This window comes from Pseudorca crassidens, chromosome 4, assembly GCF_039906515.1.
Source record: "Pseudorca crassidens isolate mPseCra1 chromosome 4, mPseCra1.hap1, whole genome shotgun sequence".
NCBI lineage: Eukaryota > Metazoa > Chordata > Mammalia > Artiodactyla > Delphinidae > Pseudorca > Pseudorca crassidens.
This window is the reverse complement of record NC_090299.1, coordinates 140323431-140349617: the sequence shown is the minus strand read 5'-3', so window position 1 is coordinate 140349617 and position 26187 is coordinate 140323431.

Genomic DNA, 26187 nt, shown 5'->3' with positions numbered 1-26187 from the left:
GGGCTAGGGATCTGGTAAGAAGGTAGATGCATGGAAATAGATCTAAGGCAGGACTTCTAAAGCTAGAAGTTGTGCTAGAAGCTGAAACTGGAATAACTACCCAGAGCTGTGGACTTTGAAGAGCTCCTTGCTTACGAGAAATTTGAAAGTGGAAAACTCGGCACAGCAAAGAGCCAGGTGAATTGTGGGACCAGCTATAAGATTTTCTGTGAGCTGTAAAGGATAAAATGAGCCAAAAAAATGTTATTTTGAACTGGGGTCCCCAAAATCTTAAACTGAAGCAACTTCCAAGTATCCAGACTTGGATCGGGACAAAGAGAAAAGAAAATAAATTTCAAGATAAGCTGAAACGCAATGTCCACTAAAAATAAGTTTGCAAATGAGCATTTTGAAAGAGAAGTAGAAAATTAACAAAATGTGAAACAGCTCACAAACTCAATAAATGAGTGAAGGGATTTCTGAAGTGATGAGAAAAAAAGTAAATGATTGAAATAGCCATGGTTTAAGTTCCTCAGGAGGTTATGAAACAAAACCTTTCGATTAAATTGAAATAAAAATCAAGCAATTAAACATATATGTGTGTGTATATATATATATATATGTATATATATATATACACATACATATATCCTTGACATGTTCCAAAGAGTATTAAGTAAACTGAAAGACATACTATAACAATGGATAAATCAGAAAATATAGAAGATGCTATAGAGATTCACACAATTTGAAGGATACATTAATATTCTTGACCTCATAAAAATTCTAGAGGTAGCTCTGGGAATAATAATTTTTTTATTGTGCAAAATATACATAACATGAAAAATACCATTTTAACCATTTTTAAGTGTACAGTTCAGTGATATTAATTATATTCACATTGTTTTCCAACCATCATCACCTTCTATCTCCAGAACTTTCTCTTCTTCCCAAATTGAAATTCTGTACTCATCGAACATAACTTCCATTCTTTTCCTCCCTCAACTCCCAGCAACCACCATTCTATTTTCTGTTTCTATGAATCTGCCTATTCTATGTAACTAATGTGAGTGGAATTATACAATATTTGTCCTTTTGTGTCTGGTTTAATACCCGTAGCATAATGTATTCAAGGCTCATCCATGTTGTAGCTTGTTTCAGAGTTCCTTTCCTTTTTAAGAATGAAAACTATTCCACTCCATGTACAAATCACATTTCGTTTATCTATTTATACATCTCAGTAGACTTTTGGGTTGTTTCTATCTTTCAGCCATTGTGAATAATGAAGCTATGAACATTGGTATACAAATATCCTGTTTGAGTCCCTGCTTTCATTTTTTGTGGTGTATACCCAGAAGTGGAATTGCAGGATCATAGTGTAATTCTATGTTTAATTTTTTGAGGAACTGCTGTACTATTCTCCACAGTGGCTGAACCATTTTACATTCCCGCCAGCAGTGCACAAGAGTTCCAGTAGCTCTACATCCTTATCAACACTTTTTTTTTTCCTGGATGTCAGCCATCCTAATAGGTATGTGATGGTATCTTGTGATCTTGATTCGTATTTCCTAATAATTTAATGATGTTGAACATCGTTAATGTGTTTATTAGCCATCTGTATGTATCTTCTTTGGAGAAATGTCTATTCAAGTGCTTTGTCACTTAAAACTTGAATTCTTTTTGTTTGCTTTTTGTTAAGTGGGGAAAATATTTTAAAATTTAATCAGATTATGTTGCTCCGTTGATTGAAACCCTAGCGTGGCTCCCCACAGAAATAGAATAAAAGCCTTACATTGGCTGGCACGGCATTGCTGCACGATCTGGCTTTGCTGGTTTCCAAATCTCCTTTCACCTTCCATGTCCCCTGCACAAGGCTTCTTTCTCAGCCTGCAAACCATCAAGCTCCTGTCACTCAAGGCATCTACAGCTGTTGCCTCTTAAGTTAAGGATCTTCAGTTCACGTTCAAATGACTGATTTCGTTTCATGCTTCAGACCTCAGCTTAAATGCCATACTATTTGGAGATGTCTTCCACAAATAATCTAAAGTAGGAACCCCACACGAATAGTTCTTCTCTCTTTCTTTTTCCTTAAGAGAACTCACCAGTATTTTAACTTATATGTTCATCGATTAATTTATTTGTTTAACTCCTGTCTCCTCTTCTAGACCACATACTCACTAAGTGCTGGGTCGTAGCAAGTTAACACTGAGGACTTAGAGTAGTACTTGGCATCTTGTAGGTATTAATGAAATGCTTCTGAATATTTAATTAAATATTAAATCAAATATTCTAAATACTAATATTAACTAACTACTTCTGATCCCATGAATCCATAGGATGAGGTATGATTCTGTGCTGTGGGCAGGGAAGAGTGGGTGACAGGATCTGAAGTGTCTCTCATCGGGTGTATAGATGACACTGCAGTCACTGTCTGTATTGTAAGAGATCTGATCTCGTTTTCTAATCATCCACACAGGCCATGACTAGACTCCTTTATACATTGTAACAAACCTCAAAAAACCCCAAATCAGATTTTTCAGTAGCAGATAGGGAAAAAGACATTCCTCATGTTTAATAGACTTCCATTCAGAGGATTGTAACTTCCTCCCAGCTTGAGGCCTGTTTTTAAGCCAAGTGATTCTAACAGAGTAACTGGGGAATAAAAGGGAAAAGGGAGCCACTGAGCAGTTGGTGGGCCTCAGGAAGCCATCCAACTTCGAGCCACACCTTCACGTGAATGGCAGAAACTGCAGTTTGAACACTTTCTGTATCCCTCAAAATTCACCATTACTTTATTACTAATAATATTATACCACAACATATTACAGCAGGTGCTTCTCAAAATCTATGATTCAATCTAAAAGTGTAATTGTTTTCTTATTCTATAGACCACTACACTAGGCCCTATAACTATACTATAAATAGTGTTGCTTCTGCCTATCGCAGTTTTTTTTTCAGTTTTAAATGAGAAAATAACACTAGTCTACCTGACATAATTTATTTTCAGATATGACTAATAAAGTGATTGCAAGGTACTTTTCAAGAGTTAAAAAGTTGTAAAATATGTATGATAACAGCAAGTTTCCCTAGAAACCAGCTCTATCATACAAAAGCTTAAAGAAACTTTATTTTTTACTCCCCATTAGAACAAAAAAAAAGTGTCTATCTTAATTTTAAAGTACACAAAATAAAATTATTAAGTACCCAACAAAGCAGGCGGAACGGATCTTAGCAAACTTTACTTTAGTATTATGAGGTTTAAGTTCTTTTGCTCTAGATATAAGTTACTTTTTGTCAACAGCTTACAACTCCCAGCAAAGTAGATCTGGTTCAGTATTTTAAGTCTCACTGTTGCTCCTCCTAGAAGTGTTTAATGGAATGATTCCATATCTTGCTTTTGAAGACGTTGCCACTGGTGAAGTTAATTATGCTAGCTCTCATATTACTGTCTGGTTTCTCTTTAGATTGGATTCAAAGTGATGTAAGAAAAAGAGTGGTTGACTACATTGACTAATCAAAGCTTCCCAGAGAGAAGGTGGAAATATAATAATGGCTATTTCTGCCTTCCATGCAGTCCTCTCTCATTCTTTCCCACTTTCATGCCCTTTCACTTACTTACACAGCTGGTTTGAAATGACCCCTATCTCCACTGCCTTAGTGTAACCCATTCCTCTGACCTTCTAGTAAATGGCATTATTCTCATGGAGCATTTTGTGAGCCCCCATCCCATGAAATTCTCTGCTTCCACTGTCTGCCCTTGGACAGCTCCTAGTTATTTCACAGTATTGCATTTGACTGACAGAGCATTTGTCTTATGATCTCAAATACTTCACATCTCTTATACCATATAGTATACTTTTAAAAAAATTGAAGTATAGTCGATTTTCAATGTTGTGTTAGTTTCAGGTATATAGCAAAGTGATGCATATATATATGAATATACATATAATATACATATATTCTTTTTCAGATTCATTTCCATTATAGGTTATTACAAGATAGTGAATATAGTTCCCTGTGCTATAGAGTAGGGCCTTGTTGTTTATTTATTTTATATATAGTAGTGTATATAAGTTAATGCAGAACCCCTAATTTATCCCTTCCTCCCCCCCCTTTCCCCTTTGGTAACCATAAGTTTGTTTTCTATGTCTGTGAATTTGTTTCTGTTTTGTAAATAAGTTCATTTGTATCCTTTTTTTAGACTCAACATATAAGTGATATCATATGATATTTGTCTTTCTCTGTCTAACTTACTTCACTTGGTATGATGATCTCTAGGCCCATCCATATTGCTGCAAATGGCATTATTTCATTCTTTTTAATGGTTGAGTAATATTCCATTGTGTATATATACCATAAAATTGAATGTTGCTCAGTGCTTACCATTTGCTACAAAATAAAGACTTTATAGTGATGATTATGATTAATTCATACTTTACAATAAGAAAATAATATGGATGATTAAGAGAGGAGCTCTTACTGACCTTTTCTACTTTGCACTCCCATAAGCAAAAAGTTTCCCTTATTTACCTCTACCATATTTTCCAACTGTGACTTCTTAATGCCAGTGTGAAAGTCTACAGTATACCGTTGGTCTTCCATATTCATGGGTTCTGAGTCCATAGATTCAACCACTCACTGATCAAAAATATTCAGAAAAAAAATTCTAGAAAGTTCCAAAAAGAAAAACTTGAACTTGCTGTGTGCTGGCAAGTATTCACATAACATTTACATTACTTAACTATAAATTTACATTATGTTTACAACTATTTACATGGCTTTTACACTGTATTAGGTATCATAAGTAATCTAGGCATGACAATGTTATAGGAGGATGTGTATGGTTTATATGCAAATACCATGCCATTTTATATAAGGGACTTGAGTATTCTCTGATTTTAGCATCCCCTAGGATCCTGGAACAAATTCCCCATGATAGAGAGGAACGACTGTATCTATAAGAATTGATGTTTAATTGAAATATAAAATGTCTTTCTAAAGAAACAACACTGGGGGGGATAGAATACAACAGTAACATTGCTTTCTCCTTGTAGCAGCTGCCTTTAAGTAGATGTTTGTAGTAAGTAATGTGAGGGTTATTTATATATTCATAATGGGCTAAAAATAGCCTTGCATTTTGCATCTTTCATTTGTGTCAGAAGGGGGTCACACAGACTTTTGAAGTCTTTCTTCAGAAAATCAATTTTGAGAAAGGATTATTCTAATGTGCCATTTTTACAGCATATTTGTTCCATATTCTTAACAAATAGGGATGAGAAAATATCCATCAGTGACCACAAACTTTGTTCTACCCTGAAGGCTAATGCTGCTCTTGAAAGATTTGTACAGTGACTGGAGGATAAAATCCTAAACAATGAGACAATGTCTAGCTTTGTAATCAAATTGTAAAACTTTCCCCCCAGAATGTAGGGGCCACTATGGAGTTGTTTAATCTGTCTGATAATAGTTATTCCAGGTCCGATTACCTAGGAAGCAGACTCTGAAAGAGAGATCAGCCTGCAGAAGGCTATTGAGGAGTTCTCTCAGGATGAGCACCTGTTCAGGAAGTGGAGGAAGCTGACTTGGGTAGAGGGAGATGTTGAACTGAGGGGCAGACACAACAGAGGCCCCAGTGAGCCAAGCCAGCAGGATCTCTGGAGCTGGGGTTTTCCTGCAGAGGTATCACAAGTTGGTGCAAAGAGGTCAGGCCTTTATTCCTCTGTGGTGATCAGTCATTGGGTTTGGGCTGTCCCTGGAAAGGAGGCATAAACTTGGGCAAAATGACTCTCTTCAGACAAAGGCTGAGAGCTGTTAGATGTTAATATTCCCAGAAGCTGGGAAACTGAGTGCTTCAGTCCTGTAGGTGGGGAGCTGTGTGGTACACTACAGACCCATGAACATTGTCTTATAAAAGGAAAAAATATATAATATAAGAATATATTAATAATATATATTAATCTAATGTATAACATACTGATATAATTGTCTATGTACTAATTTTATATTTTTTCCAATTATGAGAAAATTTTGTTTCTAGAAAGAACTCCTGAAATCATAAGTGATAAATTAAACTTATTATCAAACTAAAAGGTCCAAATAGAGAACCATAGTCATTGGTATTTCCAAATTCATGAATTTGAACTGAAATAACACATTGATAACAATAGGACCCACATCTAATCTACTTTATGTTTTCATCGATGTTCTAAAAGTTTATTGTTGATCTTTGAATTTAGAACTAATAATTTCTTCTATTTATGGAGTTATAATATTTAGAAAACACAGTTTCTAGTTGTGTATAATCGTGAGCCCAAGATAATTTATATCCTCATAACATCATTTATAAAATGAAAATATTGACAATCTTTTTTAAAAAAAAGCCAAATATCGGTGAATGTCTGTTGCCTAAAAACTACCAGGAGGACATATTGCAGGGAGCAGGGTGAGGTAAGATGTGAAGAGCTATTAATCTGAACAGAAATATGTATATACACATATATCTATGTATAAGCAGTTATATGTATGTATATGTGCATATAAAAGTAAAAGGAATTTCTCTAAAATGTTCACTATTATACCAAAAAAAAAAAAATCTCTGGCCAAAGATATGGTGATTTTTATTTTCTGTATTTCTTTTATTTTCTATAAAATTATCTATATCTATCTATCAAGCTATCTATCTATCAAGCTATCTGTTTATCTATCTAACCATTCATCAAGTGGATACACATCAGATGTATTCCTTAGGTCACATTATATAGGAAAGCTAGCAAAGTATCAAGTTATTTTTCATTTCTCTTAGCCTATGTACACTGGAGCATGAGGTAGAAGGAACTCTGGACTGTTCTGTTAACTTGAGCCAAGGGAAAGGAATAAATCCCTTACAGAAAGTAATGAAGACCACAAAGTTTTCTTTTTAATCGCCTGTCACATTTCTCTTATAAAAGATGCTTTAATGACAAAGGTGAGTGACTGAAGGACGCCCCAGTAATAGCTTTATCTCCTCTCCAACCCAGATGAACAGTCGCTTGGTTTCAGGCTTTTGCTGTTATTGGTGTTACAAAGAATGGTTTCCGTTTTTGTTTTTTCCTTTGGAAACAATGTTATTCCTTATTTACATTTTTTGAACCTCAGTTTATATATCTCCATTTTTACTGACTCAGTTATATTTTGAATTTTGAATTTGATCTTGTCTTTACATACCTTATAATCAAAACATTTATCATAAGAGATGTGCTAAAGAACAGAATCTCCAAATAGTTCAGAGAGAGCTGAATTTTCTTTTTTCGCTTTTCATATCTTTTGTTACTTGTCACCTAAGTAGTTACTAAACAGAGATTTGAATCTTCTGTTTTCCTCTCACTCAGCACTCCTTACTTCTTTTACTGGTAACACTTTACCGACTGGCTTTTCAGATGGTGGGATACAGTCAACACTGATGTTTTTTCTGATCGGTCAAACCAGCTTCCTTTCTTGCTTACTGTTGATAGGGTTAGTGATTTTGCTCTGACATGAAGTTTTTAAAAATGTATTTTCAACTATTTTTTAGGCCAATTTAGAGATTGAGGGAAAGCTATAAATATGCAATCATTTTGCAAAACTTCCTGCCCTAAAAGATTAGACATTAAGTGAGGTTTTCTTTTCTATTGCTTCAGGAGGTTACTAGATAATTTTGATGAATTTTTTTGTAACAAAGTTCTGTGGTTGTAAAGCAGAGCGACGTCTCTTGGTAAACACAAAAGGTCATTCTGTGCTGAGAGCCCAAACTTGAGATTTACCACCATGAGAGCTCTAGTCCTCAGCTTTTCAGGCCTAAGAACTCAACTTGACTATTTCCTAAATTCAGTTAGATTCTGGGAGTCTTATATTTATCAAGGTCATAGGAGATCTACTATATACATTATAAATATTTGTGTCTAACTTACACTGATCATTTTATGAAGCGAAGGACTACTCACATCAGTTCAATATGAGGCCTTTCTCCCTGTAGTATGCTAAAGTCAGTGGATTATTGCTTGATCATAGATCAGAACACCGTAGGGAACAGAATTTTCAGTGGTATCAGGTTAAGATAGCTTACAGATAGTTCATTCTCCCAAAAGGTGTGTCCTTACCAATATAATTCTAGCTTTTGATATTCCTGGTAAACATGTCCTCTTTCCTGCATAGTTCTTGAAAGAACGCTATGCTTTCTATGAATCTTTATTTTCTGTTCATCCATTAACCATTAGCACTTTTTCTAGTAGGTATATGTTTTCTCTAGAGATACTAATGGCTTCTGTAAGGTACAGTCACCTCTTGACCCCAATACATTTTGTATCCATTTGTAGTTTAACTTTGAGAAGATAATGTTCTATTGAAAATCCCAATCATCACCTTACTTTTGTTTCCCCGTTACCTGCTTAATAATGCCAATAATTTTTAACCTGCTAGTTTTACCATGGTTTGTCAATCCTGTATACACATGGGAATCACCTGTAGAAAATTGTAAAATACAGATACTTGGGACTTATGCCATTCCAAATTTGAATCTCAAAGTGAAGTGGGGAAGTATATTTTTAAAATATCCCCCAGTTACTGTGATGAACCACCATGGCTTAAAACCACTAGTTTATACACTTGACTCAGCTGCGAAGGTATATGATTTTCTGCAAGGATAAGAGGAAATCTGCTACAGTACCCAACCCACTGCTACATTTGATATATTCCTCTCCTGACCTAAGCAATTTCCACTTCTGATAGTTGAGAGTAAAAGAGTCATCATTGGGTTCCTTCTCTATCATACACTGAAATATATCAATAGTGATGAAAGTTGCTGGCTATAGAGACAGTTTTCAATGCTAACAACAAGGGCTAACCTTTACCATGAGCAGACTATGTGCCACATACCAGGTAGTTTACCTCTGTGAACCTCTCTATTCATTTTTTTTTGTTTGTTTCACTTGACAGTTGTATTTTAAGTAATAGGTATGTAACTGTACTTCACGAAATAAATGATATAATTAATACAGAATTTTAAAATATATATATATATTCACTTAAAAGAAAAATGGGGAAAAGAAGCTTCAAAACAGAGTGTGCTGCTCTGCTAAGAATATGCATTCAAAGTATTCATCTGTCTCATCTCAACATCCCCATTTTACAGTAAAGTGAATGGAAACACAGAGAGATCAAACAACTGACCAAAGCTCATAAATGATGAACAGATTGAAATCCTCTTAGTCTAACTCCAGAGTCTTCCATTTTTTTTAAAGAAAGAAAAAGGATTCATTCATTATTTCAAACAATGGACATTATAACTCAACAATGCACATTACTGGAAAAACACAACTGCAACTATAGTTCCCATATTAAGATAAAGAACTGCTAATCGCACTTAACACATTACAGAAATAAAAATTAATTTAATACATATTATAAATTAAATATTAACATTTCAGTTCAAACATATACAACTGTCAGAGTAAAAAGTTCTTTAAAAAATCATGTTTGTTATAGTAAAAACAATAAAAAATTTAACTTTTCAGTAAGTCATTACTCTAGGAAGAGGGGTTACTTTGCAGGGCTCTGTGTGTGTGTGTACAGATCACTAGATCATTCAGAAAGCCTGGTAAAATCAGTGACTAGACATAACAGAATCTTATGTCAGAGCATTAACCACTATTTTTTATTATTTTCCATTCACTCAAGAGGCATACTGGGTAAAACAAAGCAAAACGAAAACAAACATGAAACAAAACAAAAGAGTTGGGCAACAAAATTGAAAAATGAACAAACTGTACACCAAACTGAAAAGCTTCTGCACAGCAAAGGAAACTATCAATAAAGTGAAAAAAAAACTCTACAGAATGGGAAAAATATTTGCAAATCATATGTCTGATAAAGGGTTAATATTCAAAATATATTAAGAACTCAAAAAACTCAATTGCAAAATCCCCCAAAAAACCAGTTGAAAAGTGGCCAAAGGACCTGAATAGACATTTCTCCAAAGAAGACACATGAAAGGCCAACAGGTACATGAAAAGATGCTCAACATCAAGAGTTGTTAGGGAAATGCAAATTAACATAACAATGAGATATCATCTCACACCTATTAGAATGGATATCATCAAACAGACAAGAGCTGACAAATGCTGGTGAGGGCACACTTGTCCCCTGCTGGTTGGATTGTATTTTGGTACAGCTACTATGGAGAATGGTATGAAGGATCCTTAAAAAATTAAAAATAACACTACTATATGATCCTGCAATTCTACTTCTGGGAATATGTTTAAAGGAAATGAAAACATTAACGGGAAAAGATATCTGCATCTCCAGGTTCATAGCAGCATTATTTATAATAGCCAAGAAGATGGAAACAACTTAAGTGTCCATCAAAGGATGAATGGGTAAAGAAGATGTGGTGTATACAATGGAATATTATTCAGCAGTAAAAAGAATGAAATCCTGCCATTTACAACAACATGGATGGACCTTGAAGACATTATGCTAACTAAAATAAGTCAGAGAAAAATAGACAAAGATTATATGATCTCACTTATCTGTGGAATCTAAACAAACAAACAAAATCGTAGAAAAAGAGATCAGACTTGTGGTTACCAGAGGCAGAGAGTGGGGGGAGAGGAAATTGGAGGAAGGTGGTCAAAAGGTACTAACTTCCAGTTGTAAGATAAATAAGTTCTCGGATTGTAATGTACAATGTGATGAACTTAGCTAACACTGCTGTATATATGTAGGAGAACTGTTAAGAGAGCAAATCCAAGAGTTCTCATCACAAGGAATTTTTTTTTTCCTTTTTCTTTTCTTTTTATTGCATCTATATAAGAAGATGGATGTGAGCTGAGTTTATTGTGATAATCATTTCACAATATATGTAAATCTAATCATCATGTAGTATGCTTCAAATTTATAAAGCATGTCAATTATTTCTTAATAAAAATGGAAAGAAATTAGAACAGAAAAAAAAAAAAAGAAAAACCAGAGCACTTGGTTTCTTTTCTCCAGGACACATTATCTATAGATTGCAAGCCAATGTATAAGGACATTCATGATTATACTAGAGATTTATGTGCACATTTATAGCTAAGAATTGAGAAAGTTAGGTGGCAAAGCTTCAAGAAAGAGTGTAATCATGAGTAGCAAGGGCAGAATTGGCAGTTTGGAGTAGAGGAGAGCATTCTCTCACTGCAGGGAAGTGTTAGGTAGGGAGCAAATGATTGACAAAAGGAAGTGGCTAAGCCAGCTGGGTTTCTTTGAGAGTAGGTAGAGGGATAAATGATTGATGATTTCTTTCTTGGGACTGGGCTTATATTCCGATTTGAGGAGAAATCTAGGGAGGGCTTCCTTTTGGCCTTCTAGCTCTAATGAAAATACCCATCAAGAGGAAGTGGTCTCCAAAAGGGAAAATGGTGTGTAGGAGGTTTAAAGGGAGTGCTCTTAGGATCAGTGTCTGGAAGGAGCTGGGCTCAGGGAGACTTGAGCTGCCTTCACAGTTTTCCGCAGGTGGGATTCCGGGCTGGACCCTTAGTACTTGTGATGTGGCTTGCCCTTGAGTGAAACAACCTGCCTCAGCTTAGACAATTCCTTCAGGGCAGTTTAGGCCTTTCTGCCAGCATAATTGACAGCAGTTGGTGGAAATAGATCCTCAATTTCTGAAGGGGAATGTGGGTGGTGCTTCACTGTGTTCAGAGATTACTCTTTAATAGAGCAGTTGTCCTGAGCATCAGAATTAACTCAGTTAAATATATATATATATATATATATTTTTTTGAGTCCACTAAATCAGAATCTCTCTAAAGGAAGCCCGATGACAGAATTTTAAAAAAAAATCTTCACAGGTAATTCTGCTAATAATTCAGGTTCGGGAACCTCTGATCTAAAGGGCATAAATTACTCTTATGGAGCTTCAGAGATAATTATGCTTTTCTTCCTTGACTCTTCAGTAATCCCACATGGTATACACCACTCTTTAATGGGCAGAGCAGAAGGATGAAAGAAGAAATCACATTATGAATAGCTCTGGATTCAGCGAAAGGGCACATAGGCATTTAAAGTGTACTCCACATTATATAAGAACAAAGGGATTAAGCATAATAGGAAGCCCATTACATTGCTATTGCATCTAGAAGAAATTAAAGGTTATGTTCAGACTATTATAAAATAGACATAAAACTATGTTAATTTTTAAAATCTTCAGATATATACATAATGAGCTACCTGGGCAAGCAAATAACATAAGTAAAATTAATTTATGATTTTTGCAATGCAGAAGCTCCTTTACGGTGGAAATAGCATGCTATCTGTAAAATTTTAGTTCTAGTGCTTGGGGATAGACATTTAGAAAAATTTTACATGTTAAAAACTGCTGTACAGCAGAAATTAACACAACATTGTAAAGCAACTATACTCCAATGAAAAGTAAAATTAAAGAAAACCCTATATAACAGGATGTTTTGTCTGATTTTGTGGCCTGTTGCTCAGAATATATTATGAGGAGGGCTTGTTGTCACTTCTTGCTCCAGGTATTTGTCAGTATTTGACGTTTACTGCTGCATGTTTTGGGGCTATGCCCTTCCTCTCCAAATAGTTATTTGCCTCCAGAAATTGGTCTTCTCTTTCTCTATCCTTGCCCCCTTCCCCAGTGAGTTTCGCTGATACATAAGACGTTGGATGGACTGAGGTAGATCTGACTGGGACACAATTGCCAGATAGAACAGGGCCACTGTCTTTTTTTTTTTTTTTTTTTTGCGGTTCGAGGGCCTCTCACTGTTGCGGCTTCTCCCGTTGCGGAGCACAGACTCGGGACGCGCAGGCGCAGCGGCCATGGCTCACGGGCCCAGCCGCTCCGCGGCATGTGGGATCCTCCCGGACCATGGCACAAACCCGTGTCCCCTGCATCGGCAGGCGGACTCTCAACCACTGCGCCACCAGGGAAGCCCCAGGGCCACTGTCTTTTCAGAAACAGCGTGCAGCTTGCAGGTGGGTGGATTTGATTGAGACTTGATTGCAACATAGAACACCAGGGCCCTGTCTTTTTAGACATAATGTGAGACTAGTAGGCATTCATTTCAGCCCTGAAATTGTTGAAGCTTGTACATGGAGGTAACTTGTGAATGTTTTTAAAAAGCTGGAAAATTGAACAACTGTTAACACTTGAGGCTCAACCAGATTTTCTGTGGGATACGCATGACTAAGCATTAACATGGAAGGAGGAAGTATTTCTTCCTCAACTTTGTGAAACATTTCTTCTATGGACTGGGAAGGAGTGGAGGGACTCCAGTAGCTGCAACAGAACTACTGTTAAGGCTCCAGCTTCTCTAGGTGGTGGAGGCTTCAGCTGAACCTGACTCCTCCACTCACAGTTCAGGGCAGTATTTTGATGCAGCTGAAGCAAGTAGGAGGGGGTTCTGTGGTGAACAAATCAAGGAAACTAGTGAGTTCTGAGTTTGACCTAAAGAGGCACCTTTGAGTTCCCATGAGAGAAGCTATAGGCAGTGAAAAGGAGAACAGATTCTTTGAGAAATACTCGCTAGGGAGCTTTGAAGCTTCCAAGAAAAGACAACCTTTTGAAAAGACAGAATTTCTGTTTGTTAATTAACCACCACCATGTAGGATATTGCTAAAAGTGACCTCATTTCTAGGAGCAGAGTGGTGAAGCCTGACCATAATTATATGAAGAATCACTATGCTTGGAAAAGATGTTGAAATATGCTTTAGAGAAGGCAATTAATGCAAGGTTTGCATTATGGAATAAAGAATATGCAAATATCCTATGCCTGTTTGAAAACTTTCCTAAGAAATTATTTTCCCCACATCTGTAAGTGCCATAGTTGAGTAATTAAGCATAATTAAGCAAATTATTTCCATGGCTGGGAACTTTTATATAAATTGGTGACTTTAGGTCACAAACAAGGAAATATAGTTATTCTTCTTTAAATAACTGTAGGTACTGTGTCCTTTTCATTAGAGCCAATAGTTAAAGTAGGAATATACAACCGTTGTTTCAGGCCACACTGTCTAGAGCAGGGCATGGATGGGATTTTCTGATTGCCTTAAATGTGTGACTCGCTCACTAAAGTCTTCGGGTTCTTCTGGCCCTTCAAAGAACAGAGTTCACGCAGTAAGTTCTTCTGCTGAGACATCTAGGAAGATCAGAGCCTGGCGATAGAGAGCCATTTATGCACAGAAGCAAGAGAGAAACTCTTCATTCTAAGAGCAGCACCTACTTGCTGACAATTTTAAAAAGAATCCTGCACTCCCTGGGAGGTCATGGTCCACTGGGTCCAATTCTCAGATGGCTGCAGTCCTGCAGTTCTCTTTCACCTGCAGTGACCCAAACAGAGAGGCTTTTTGCCCAAATAATATACAGTTTTATTCCCAGTGTCTACCCTTTCCCACAATGATGTTAGTTCTATATCCACCAGGATTCTTAAGGTACTATCACAGACCACAAGTATGCACCTTCCCAAAGAAGTGAGATGATTCAGCAGTTTTCATTGCCTGAAAGAGAGAGACAGAGAGAGTGTGTGTGTGAGAGAGAGAGAGAGAGAGTGAGCGAGAAAGAGAATGAACCTGTGTATCCTTTGAAAGTTCTCAGAATTTTTTATGCCAGTAAAATTATTTGAATAGGACCACCTGAGACGTGATACACAGAAAGTGCATTAACCAGTCTTCCTGTCGTGCCTGGTATGTGGTGTGGCCCTAACCTATTGATACCAGTTAAGCTCAGGTGATCTCCTCTGTCTCCCTTTTATCAGGAAGTTTCATCCTTTAGGCTCAGGGGAAGAATCTGTTTACAGTGTTAAAGGCCCCACATCTAGATATTAGAAAATTCTCTGAAAAGCTTTTGGCTCTCATGCCAATGAAATTCTCAGTAACTGGTGCTGACATCTCCATCATCCTGGGGTGAGTTGGCCTGCGTCCTTTCACCGAACTCTCGTTCATTAGCATTTATCAAGACAGACAAAACGTTATTTGATATTGAGTAGGTATAATTTCAGAGGGCACTGTGAGGCTAGTCCTATCCAGGAACATTTTTGCCATAGCCTTATATGCTTTACTTTGATTTAATGGGAAGTTCCTGAGTCAATTCCTTGAGTTTGACAACTTCTAGGTTTCTGTTTTCAGAATATCATTATCACAATCCACATATATTACCTTAAGGTGGAGAGAGATCCTGAAGCTTTATTTTAGTTTTCCAACAGGAAGTAACTAATGTGCACATTTTTAATCTAATTGCCATTTTTAAAGACACAGGATGGCTAAGATACAGGACTGCTAAGTCTCAATGAGTAAGGATGAGTGTGGGGAGTTCATATTAATGTGTTAATCATTTATTGTGATAGTTATAACACAAACTTGGGAACGGTTGTTTGGTCACCTATGTTTAAACAGTAGCACTTAAAGGGGCAGAGAAAATTAGTGTACAAAGCAAGCCAAAGAATGTGGTAGTTACAGAAAGAGAAGCAGAGATAAGAGACGCACATGAGACAAATGTAGTAATTGCTTGAGTTTATGATGAATTTCTGTCTCCTGGTTCTGGTCTCGCCTACTGCCTGGCAGCTCTTAACTGCCCTTGGGTACTCTGTGAAACCACTCTATCCTGGCAATTGATCTTTGTATTAGTTTGGAGTTAGTTTGAATTATTTCCTGTTACTTCATGCTAAAGAAGTCTAGATAAGGCAGTAAGAGGCATTAACTGGTAGATGTCTTCAATAATTTAGGAGTGTAGTATACCTAGCACAATGTCTAGTCTATAGAACATACTGAATAAATATGGAAAGACTATCTAGCTAGGTGGTGGCCATGAAACTGGAAAAGACGGAGTGGAAACCAGAGATTTGTGATAAAGGAAAACCCCAAAGGATTTGGCAAGTGATAAAATATAAAAGAGAGGATTGATGCCTGTGGTGAGGATTCAGGCTAGAGACAGCTGAGTCTAGACGTAGATGACCTGTCACTTTTTCTCAAGATGACCCTATTTCAGTAACTTAAAAAAAAAATCTAAGAGCACAATTACTAATGGAAAAATAAGACCAAAGTAAGCAGTAATATGAAACATTTGCAATTTAAAAATATTGGTCTCTTTCTATGTATTTGATGAGAAAAACAACTCTTCACTCTCCCCCACCCCTTTTATCCTTTGCTTCCTATGTACAGGTTAATGTTTTTAGGCATTAGAATGGAAGCTAAAGAGTGCTTTCTTTAGGAGAGAATTTTTTGCTTTTTAATGCACATCAATTTAGCCCTAAACAATGCAATTTGAAATGGTGTGTTTCTATATCAGTGAAGGTGTTGGGAAGGCAGTGAGTGAAAGAGACTTCTTGTAAATAGCCTCAGACATAGCAAGTCACAGATGAAGGACAGTGTATGCATTTTGTAGGATGGAAAGGACCATTAGTCACACATCCATCTTTTCAGTCACTGAGAGAATGATCCCCATTAGTGACATCATTTTCTAATAATAAGAAAAATGTATGTATGTCCTTGGAAGTTCAATAAATAGTGAACCTTACACCTGAGAACTTTGCAGGCACCTGGGAAGGTTAATTAACTCTTTTATACTTTAAAATTTTATAGAATATTTTCTACATTACTAGAATAGTTTATTAAGTTATATCTTGGTGACTATAAAACATAAATATAACCCTGTAAAATAAAGCTGAGAGAGAAAATATGTGAAAATTACTCAGCACAGTGCCTGCACAATTAAGCTTTTTACGATAAGCAAATAAAGGAAGAAATGTTTTCCCAATCCAGTCCTGAATTGATGTATCTAGTGTAAGATGCACCAGAGCCCTGAATCACAATACCTAGGTTTGCCTCTGGTTTTAGTTACAGTTGTGGACCCATGTCTGGAGGAGCTTAGACTCACCAACTACTGACCATGTTTCATCTCAAGTTCATGTTGCTTGTTGTTCTGTTTTGTACCCAGAGACTCCTCTGGTGCTTTGCCCACTCAATCTAGGCTTAAGCTCAGCCTAGAAATATGGACAAATTTACATCCCTAAGGCCAAACTTCAAATGGGAAAGAGAACCAACGGAAAAAGTCTCCTGTCCATCAGATGAGCAATTAACACAGGTGTTCTGCCTGCTTCCCAGGTGGTCCTGGCAGCATTGACCCCAGGAAACTTGCTACTGCCTTCCTTATGTATTGGCTTTTCCTCTTTCGTTATCTCACTTTCCTTGTTTCCTCACTTCAAATAAAATAACTGCCCCTAAGTCCTTGTCACTGGTTCTAGTTTTAAGGAATCCTAAGTTAAGACACTAGGTCATTGTAAATTAGAAGGTTAAAAAACAAAAAAAAGGAATTTGTGCATCCTACACTGGAAATTTACTTTATTTCACCTATAATAGTGGGTATAAAACATTTTATACTCTGTATTTATAAAAAGTGGTAGCTGAATTAAAATTTTCAGAACAAATCAGTCATTAGGGATTTTCCCAATTTCTGAAAATCAATTTCTCCTATCACTTTAAGTTTATATTATTTCTAGTAGTTAATGATTTATATAAATCAACACATCACTCATTAAATACACTAAATGGAAGAAATTTGTAAGTGAATAAGTTTTTTCAAAACAGAAATAATTCTCTTCTCAATTTGTAAGTGTTAATTTTGATATAACAAATTTCTTAATGGGGGGAAGCCACACTAATTCTGCAAATATTGTGCATAATAGAGATTTGAATTTTCCTCTTGAAATAAATTCCTTTAATTTCTTAAGGAAATATGTGAATTTTAAAAGGACAAAATGAAATTATTCTTCATGAATTAATTTCACTACTATTATGATTCTGTTATTATAGAACTTACAGAGTCTTCCTAGCATACACTTATAGTCTTCATTTGGTAACATAAAATAAATAGATTTGAAGGGCAAATCTACTTAAATCAGACTTTGAATACCTGGCAATATTTGAACACTATAAAAAACACTTTAACTGTTAAAAATAATTTTCTAAAATTAATGATAAAGTATTTCAAAATGAAGAAGAATGCTACTATTAAAAAGTTGTGAATTTTTCAATTATTTACTCTTTAAAAAATATTCTCAGTTTGAATAACTTTTCTGGAAGACACATTGAACATAAAAATTTTTCTATATGTAGAAACTTGTATTTAAAGAAAAGCTTGAGTTGTTAAGAGGCATAGCCATCTATTAATCTGGAAATTTCTTTTTACTTAGGCTTCAAATTCTTTCATAGTGTTCTCAAAATTTTATTTAGAGTCATTATTATCAACAAATATAGTTATAATATGACTATAATAAAGAATAAATAGAAAAATACTATTGTATGTTTATTTGGAAATAATGCGTATTTTTAAATCCAAAGTGACTATTAGTTAAAAATAAAATGATGGTAAGTGTCAGTTAGAAGCAAGCAATTACCGACACAGGACTCACAACTTAGGAGCTATTAATATTTGTATGTAACATGCATTCTTTACTCCTACTTTTAATTTACTTCAAGTGTAAATCTGAGGTTTTATACTCAGTCTTTGTTATAATAGTTAAAATAGTATTTTTTTTTTTATAGTAGGAAAAGATAAGATATGCCATTTCAATGTTTTGTCCAAAATACTGTTGGGAAAGGAATCATTTAACCACATTGTGAAGGGTCCTGTCTATCATGGAAACAAGTACTTAGTTTGGTAGGTAAGAGGGACAGATGAAAAGCTTTTAGCATGAATTTGGAGTGGGAAGTGCAGAGGACATATTCAAACCTGCAGTGTGGGAAAGTTAATTCAAAAGTTATATCTAAAAGATCATCATGGTCTTCTCCTGGAATTCACTGTGAATTCTCTGATGGTAGAAACCATAGCAACTTACACACTGTATGTATTTGTTGGCTTATTTATGATATAGATACTCAACGGATGTTGAATAAAGGGACAAAAGGAAGCCATTTATTCACCAAACATTTATTGAGCACCTATATGGGCCAGACAATTCACTTGAGTTTTAGAAATACAGTCAAGTGAAGAAGCCCATTTATTTCACTGACTCTACTCTAGTCATTTCCCAATGTTGATTTTTCGGTTGTGCTTTGTGACAGATGTATCACATCGACCTCAACTCAGTGCCGCATGGAGGACCCTTCTGAAGCCAGTCTGTTTCTGTGCCTGTTTTATTACCTGTTGTCTTATTACCCATTGCTAGGTTGTTCTACTTTAACCTATAACTAAAGAGCCTTGAGAGCATCCTCTGTTCAGGCCCAGCTCATCACCAAATGAGCCCTAACTATCAATACTTCCCTAGGGAAGTAGATCCCCTTTGTCAGCTCCATCACTTGTGCCATGGGAATTCACTTATGCTTATCAAGTAACATTGTACTTAAAACATCATTTGTACGATTATCAAGTGTTTAAGATTTAGAAAATTGCCTAAGGAAACTTGATTTTTTTTTTAAACGAAAAAGGTTCTTCTTATACAAAAATAGTGAGAACGTTGTACTTATCAAGCCCATCTAGCACCACTGAACAGAAAATTCCTTTGTCTGACATCTGTTCACTTATAGTAATTCTGATGTTGATGTCTTTAAAATTGTGAACTTCTAATTGATTTTTCAGTATAATGACTTCTTTATAGAAAAGGAGAGGAACACATCCAAAGCATTGCTTTTCTTTGAACTTCAGAAATTTTCAACATTACATATTAAGAATGTAGAAAGGTGATTTTATTTTTGTTTTTTTGATTACTTGTATGTTTTCTTCCTGATAGTAGCATCTTGATAAATTTGACAAAGGAACTGGAAACCAAGTTGTCCCTATAGGTACAAGCCCAAGAAGAGCCCTCTGACATTTTTCAAAATAAGTGCAATGTGAATCTAAAAAAAAGAGATAAATAAAAAAGGCTAAAGCATTCCTTCCTGTCTTGGCCCTTTCCTTTGCTTGATTGGTCAGGAAAGATGATGTGATTCATCATCTTCACTTCAGCTGTTGGTATAAAACTTCCAGCAATGCTGACAGGATCAGAAGGACATCGCTTCCCCTTTGCCTCCTCCAAACCTCGGTTATGGTTAATTCAGCTATGGTGAAAGGAACAAACAGGAAATTTGAAAGCAACATTGCTTCACACAAAGTGTACTGTTTATTCCTCCATGCCCAAATTGATAAAAGTAAGCCATCGTCATTCAACATGATGAAATCATGAAGAAGAATTACCCATGTAACTATAAAATCATGCTTATTCCAAAACAGCTGACTCTCTCAGGAAGACAGCTTTTGAGTAGAACAAAGAAAACACTGGAATGTTGTCAGCCAGAAACAACTAGTATCATGTTTTCTTCTTTTTCTTTTTTTTTCTCACATCTTGATTGGAGTATAATTGCTTTACAATGGTGTGTTAGTTTCTGATTCATAACAAAGGGAATCAGCTATACGTATACATATATCCCCATATCTCTTCCCTCTTGCATCTCCCTCCATCCTACAATCCCTATCCCACCCCTCTAGGAGGTCACAAAGCACCAAGCTGATCTCCTGTGCTATGCGGCTGCTTCCCACTAGCTATCTATTTTACATTTGGTAGTGTATATATGTACATACCACTCGCTCACTTTGTCCCAGCTTACCCTTCCCCCTCCCCATGTCCTCAAGTCCATTCTCTAGTAGGTCTTCGTCTTTATTCCCAACTAGCCCTTAGGTTCTCCATGACCTTTTTTTTTTTTTTTTCTTAGATTCCATATATATGTGTTAGCATACAGTATTTGTTTCTCTCTTTCTGACTTACTTCACTCTGTATGACAGACTCTATGTCCATCCACCTCACTACAAATAACTCAATTTCGTTTCTTTTTATGGCTGGTAATATTCCATTGTATATATGTGCCGCATCTTCTTTAACCATTCATCTGTCAATGGACACTTAGGTTGTTTCCATGTCCTGGCTATTGTGAATAGAGCTGCAATGAACATGATACTACATGACTCTTTTTGAATTCTGGTTTTCTCAGGGTATATGCTCAGGAGTGGGATTGCTGGGTTATATGGTAGTACTGTTTTTAGTTTTTTAAAGAACCTCCATACTGTTCTCCATCGCGGCTGTATCAATTTACATTCCCACCAACAGTGCAACAGGGTTCCCTTTTCTCCACACCTTCTCCAGCATTTATTGTTTGTAGAGTTTTTGATGATGTCCATTCTGACTGGTGTGAGGTGATACCTCATTGTAGTTTTGATTTCCATTTCTCTAATGATGTTGAGCATTCTTTCATGTGTTTGTTGGCAATCTATATATCTTCTTTGGAGGAATGTCTATTTAGGTCTTCTGCCCATTTTTGGATTGGGTTGTTTGTTTTTTTGATACTGAGCTGCATGAGCTGCTTGTATACTTTTGGAGATTAATCCTTTGTCAGTTGCTTTATTTGCAAATATTTTCTCCCATTCTGAGGGCTGTCTTTTTGTCTTGTTTATGGTTTCTTTTGCTGTGCAAAAGATTTTAAGTTTCATTAGGTCCCATTTGTTTATTTTTCTTTTTATTTCCATTTCTCTAGGAGCTAGGTCAAAAAGGATCTTGCTGTGATTTATTTCATAGAGTGTTCTGCCAATGTTTTCCTCTAAGAGTTTTATAGTGTTCGGTCTTACATTTAGGTCTTTAATCCATTTTGAGTTTATTTTTGTGTATGGTGTTAGGGAATGTTCTAATTTCATTCTTTTACATGTAGCTGTCCAGTTTTCCCAGCACCACTTATTGAAGAGGTTGTCTTTTCTCCACTGTATATTCTTGCCTCCTTTATCAAAGATAAGGTGCTCACATGTGCGTGGATTTACCTCTGGGCTTTCTATCCTGTTCCATTGATCTGTATTTCTGTTTTCTGCCAGTACCATGCTGTCTTGATTACTGTAGCTTTGTAGTATAGTCTGAAGTCAGGGAGCCTTATTCCTAAAGCTCCGTTTTTCTTTCTCAAGATTGTTTTGGCTATTCGGGGGTCTTTTGTGTTTCCATACAAATTGTGAAATTTTTTATTCTAGTTTTGTGAAAAGTGCCATTGGTAGTTTGATAGGAATTGCATTGAATCTGTAGATTGCTTTGGGTAATATAGTCATTTCCCAATGTTGATTTTTCCAATCCAAGAACATGGTATATCTCTCCATATATTTGTATCATCTTTAATTTCTTTCTTTAATTTCTATAGTGTCTTATAATTTTCTGCATACAGGTCTTTTGTCTCCTTAGGTAGGTTTATCCCTAGGTATTTTATTCTTTTTGTTGCAATGATAAATGGGAGTGTTTTCTTAATTTCACTTTCAGATTTTTAATCATTAGTGTATAGGAATGCAAGAGATTTCTGTGCCTTGATTTTGTATCCTGCTACTTTACCAAGTTCATTGATTAGATCTAGTAGTTTTCTGGTAGCATCTTTAGGATTCTTTATGTATAGTATCGTGTCATCTGCAAACAGTGACAGCTTTACTTGTTCTTTTCCGATTTAGATACCTTCTTTTTCCTTTTCTTCTCTGATTGCTGGAGCTAAAACTTCCAAAACTATGTTGAATAAGAGTGGTGAGAGTGGGCAACCTTGTCTTTTTCCTGATCTTAGTGGAAATGCTTTCAGTTTTTTACCATTGAGGACAATGTTGGCTGTGGGTTTGTCATATATGGCCTTTATTATGTTGAGGAAAGTTCCCTCTATGCCTACTTTCTGCAGGGTTTTTATCATAAATGGGTGTTGAATTTTGTTGAAAGCTTTCTCTGCATCTATTGAGATGATCATATGGTTTTTCTCCTTCAATTTGTTAATATGGTATATCACGTTGATTGATTTGTGTATATTGAAGAATCCTTGCATTCCTGGGATAAACCCCACTTGATCATGGTGTATGATCCATTTAATGTGCTGTTGGATTCTGTTTGCTAGTATTTTGTTGAGGACTTTTGCATCTATGTTCATCAGTGATATTGGCCTGTAGTTTTCTTTCTTTGTGACATCCTTGTCTGGTTTTGGTATCAGGGTGATGGTGGCCTCGTAGAATGAGTTTGGGAGAGTTCCTCCCTCTGCTATATTTTGGAAGAGTTTGAGAAGGATAGGTGTTAAGTCTTCTCTAAATGTTTGATAGAATTCGCCTGTGAAGCCATCTGGTCCTGGGCTTTTGTTTGTTGGAAGATTTTTAATCACAGTTTCAATTTCAGTGCTTGTGATTGGTCTGTTCATATTTTCTATTTCTTCCTGGTTCAGTCTCAGATGGTTGTGCATTTCTAAGACTTTGTCCACTTCTTCCAGGTTGTCCATTTTATTGATATTTAGTTGCTTCTAGTAATCTCTCATGATCCTTTGTATTTCTGCAGTGTCTGTTGTGTTACTTCTCCTTTTTCATTTCTAATTCTGTTGATTTGATTCTTCTCCCTTTTTTTCCGATGAGTCTGGCTAATGGGTTATCAGTTTTGTATATCTTCTCAAAGAACCAGCTTTTAGTTTTACTGATCTTTGCTATAATTTCCTACATTTCTTTTTAATTTCTTTCTGATCTGATTTTTATGATTAATATCCTTCTGCTAACTTTGGGGTTTTTTTTTGTTTGCATTCTCTAATTGCTTTAGGTGTAAGGTTAGGTTGTTTATTTGAGATGTTTCTTGTTTCTTAAGGTAGGATTTTATTGCTCTAAACTTCCCTCTTAGAACTGCTTTTGATGCATCACATAGGTTTTGGGTCATTGTGTTTTCATTGTTATTTGTTTCTAGGTATTTTTTTATTTTCTCTTTGATTTCTTCAGTGATCTCTTGGTTATTAAGTAGTGTATTGTTTAGCCTCCATGTGTTTGTATTTTTTACAGATTTTTTTCCTGTAATTGATATCTAGTCTCATACCGTTGTGGTCGAAAAAGATACTTGATACGATTTCACTTTTCTTAAATTTACGAAGGCTTGATTTGTGATGCCAAGATATGATCTATCCTGGAGAATGTTCCATGAGCACTTGAGAAGAAAGTGTATTCTGTTGTTTTTGGATGGAATGTCCTATAAATATCAATTAAGTCCATCTTGTTTAATGTATCATTTAAAGCTTGTGTTTCCTTATTTATTTTCATTTAGGATGATCTGTTCATTGGTGAAAGTGGGGTGTTAAAGTCCCCTACTATGATTGTGTTACTGTCAATTTCCCCTTATAGGGCTGTCAGTATTTGCCTTATGTATTGAGGTGCTCCTATGTTGGGTGCATAGATATTTACAATTGTTATATCTTCTTGGATTGATCCCTTGATCATTATGTAGTGTCCTTCATTGTCTTTTGTAATAGTCTGTTTGAAAGTCTATTATGTCTGATATGAGAATTGCTACTCCAGCTTTCTTTTGGTTTTCATTTACATGGAATATCTTTTTCCATTCCCTCACTGTCAGTATGTATGTGTCCCTAGGTCTGAAGTGGGTCTCTTGTAGACAGTATATATATGGGTTTTGTTTTTATATCCATTCAGCCAGTCTATGTGTTTTGGTTGGAGCATTTAATCCATTTACATTTAAGGTAATTATCGATATGTGTGTTCCTAGTACCATTTTCTTAATTGTTTTGGGTTTGTTATTGTAGGCCTTTTCCCTCTCTTGAGTTTCCTGCCTAGAGACATTCCTTTAACATTTGTTGTAAAGCTGGTTTGGTGGTGCTGAATTCTCTTAGCTTTGCTTGTCTATAAAGGTTTTAATTTCTCCATTTAATCTGAATGAGATCCTTGCTGGGTAGAGTAATATTCGTTGTAGGTTTTTCCCTTTCATCATTTTAAATATGTCCTGCCACTCCCTTCTGGCTTGCAGAGTTTCTGCTGAAAGATCAGCTGTTAACATTATGTGGATTCCCTTGTATATTATTTGTTGTTTTTCCCTTGCTGCTTTTAATATTTTTTCTTTGTATTTAATTTTTGATAGTTTGATTAATATGTGTCTTGACGTGTTTCTCCTTGGATTTATCCTGTATGGGACTCACTGTGCTTCCTGGACTTGATTAACTATTTCCTTTCCCATATTAGGGAAGTTTTCAACTAGAATCTCTTCAAATATTTTCTCAGTCCCTTTCTTTTTCTCTTCTTCTTCTGGGACTCCTAGAATTTGAATGTTGGTGCGTTTAATATTGTCTGAAATGTCCCTGAGACTGTCTTCAGTTCTTTTCATTCTTTTTTCTTTATTCTGCTCTGCAGTAGTTATTTCCACTGTTTTATCTTCCAGGTCACTTATCCATTTTTCTGCCTCAGTTTCTCTGCTATTGATCCCTTCTAGAGAATTTGTAATTTAATTTATTGTGTTGTTCATCATTGTTTGTTTGCTTTTTAGTTTTTCTACGTCCTTGTTAAATGTTTCTTGTATTTTCTCCATTGTATTTCCAAGATTTTGGATCATCTTTACTATCATTCTGAATTATTTTTTAGCTAGGCTGCCTATTTCCTCTTCATTTGTTAGATCTGGTGGGTTTTTACCATGGTCCTTCATCTGCTGTGTGTTTCACTGTCTTCTCATTTTGCTTAACCTACTGCGCTTGGGGTCTCCTTTTCGCAGGCTACAGGTTCGTAGTTCCCGTTGTTTTTGGTTTCTGCCCCCAGTGGCTAAGGTTGGTTCAGTGGGTTGTGTAGGCTTCCTGGTGGAGGAAACTGGTGCCTTTGTTCTGGTGGATGAGGCTAGATCTGTCTTTCTGGTGGGCGGGTCCACGTCTGGTGGTGTGTTTTGGGGTGTCTGTGGCCTTATTATGATTTTACGTAGCCTCTCTGCTAATGGGTGAGGTTGTGTTCCTGTCTTGCTAGTTGTTTGGCATAGGGTGTCCTGCACTGTAGCTTGCTGGTTGTTGAGTGGAGCTGGGTCTTGGCATTGACATGGAGATCTCTGGGAGATTTTCCCCATTTGATATTATGTGGAGCTGGGAGGTCTTTGGTGGACCAATGTTCTGAATTTGGCTCTCCCACCTCAGAGGCACAGCCCTGATGCCTGGCTAGAGCACCAAGACCCTGTCATCCACACGGCTCATAATAAAAGTGAGATAAAAAGAAAGAAAGAAAGAAAAAGATAAAATAAAAAAGTTATATTTGCTTAATAAAGAAAAACTATGCAGAAAAAATCACACATAGAAGCATACACATACACACTCACAAAAAAAGAAAAAGGGAAAAAAGTATATATATATTGTTGCTCCCAAAGTCCACCTCCTCAATATGGGATGATTCGTTGTCTATTCAGGTATTCCATAGATGCCGGGTACATCAAATTGATTGTGGACATTTAATCCACT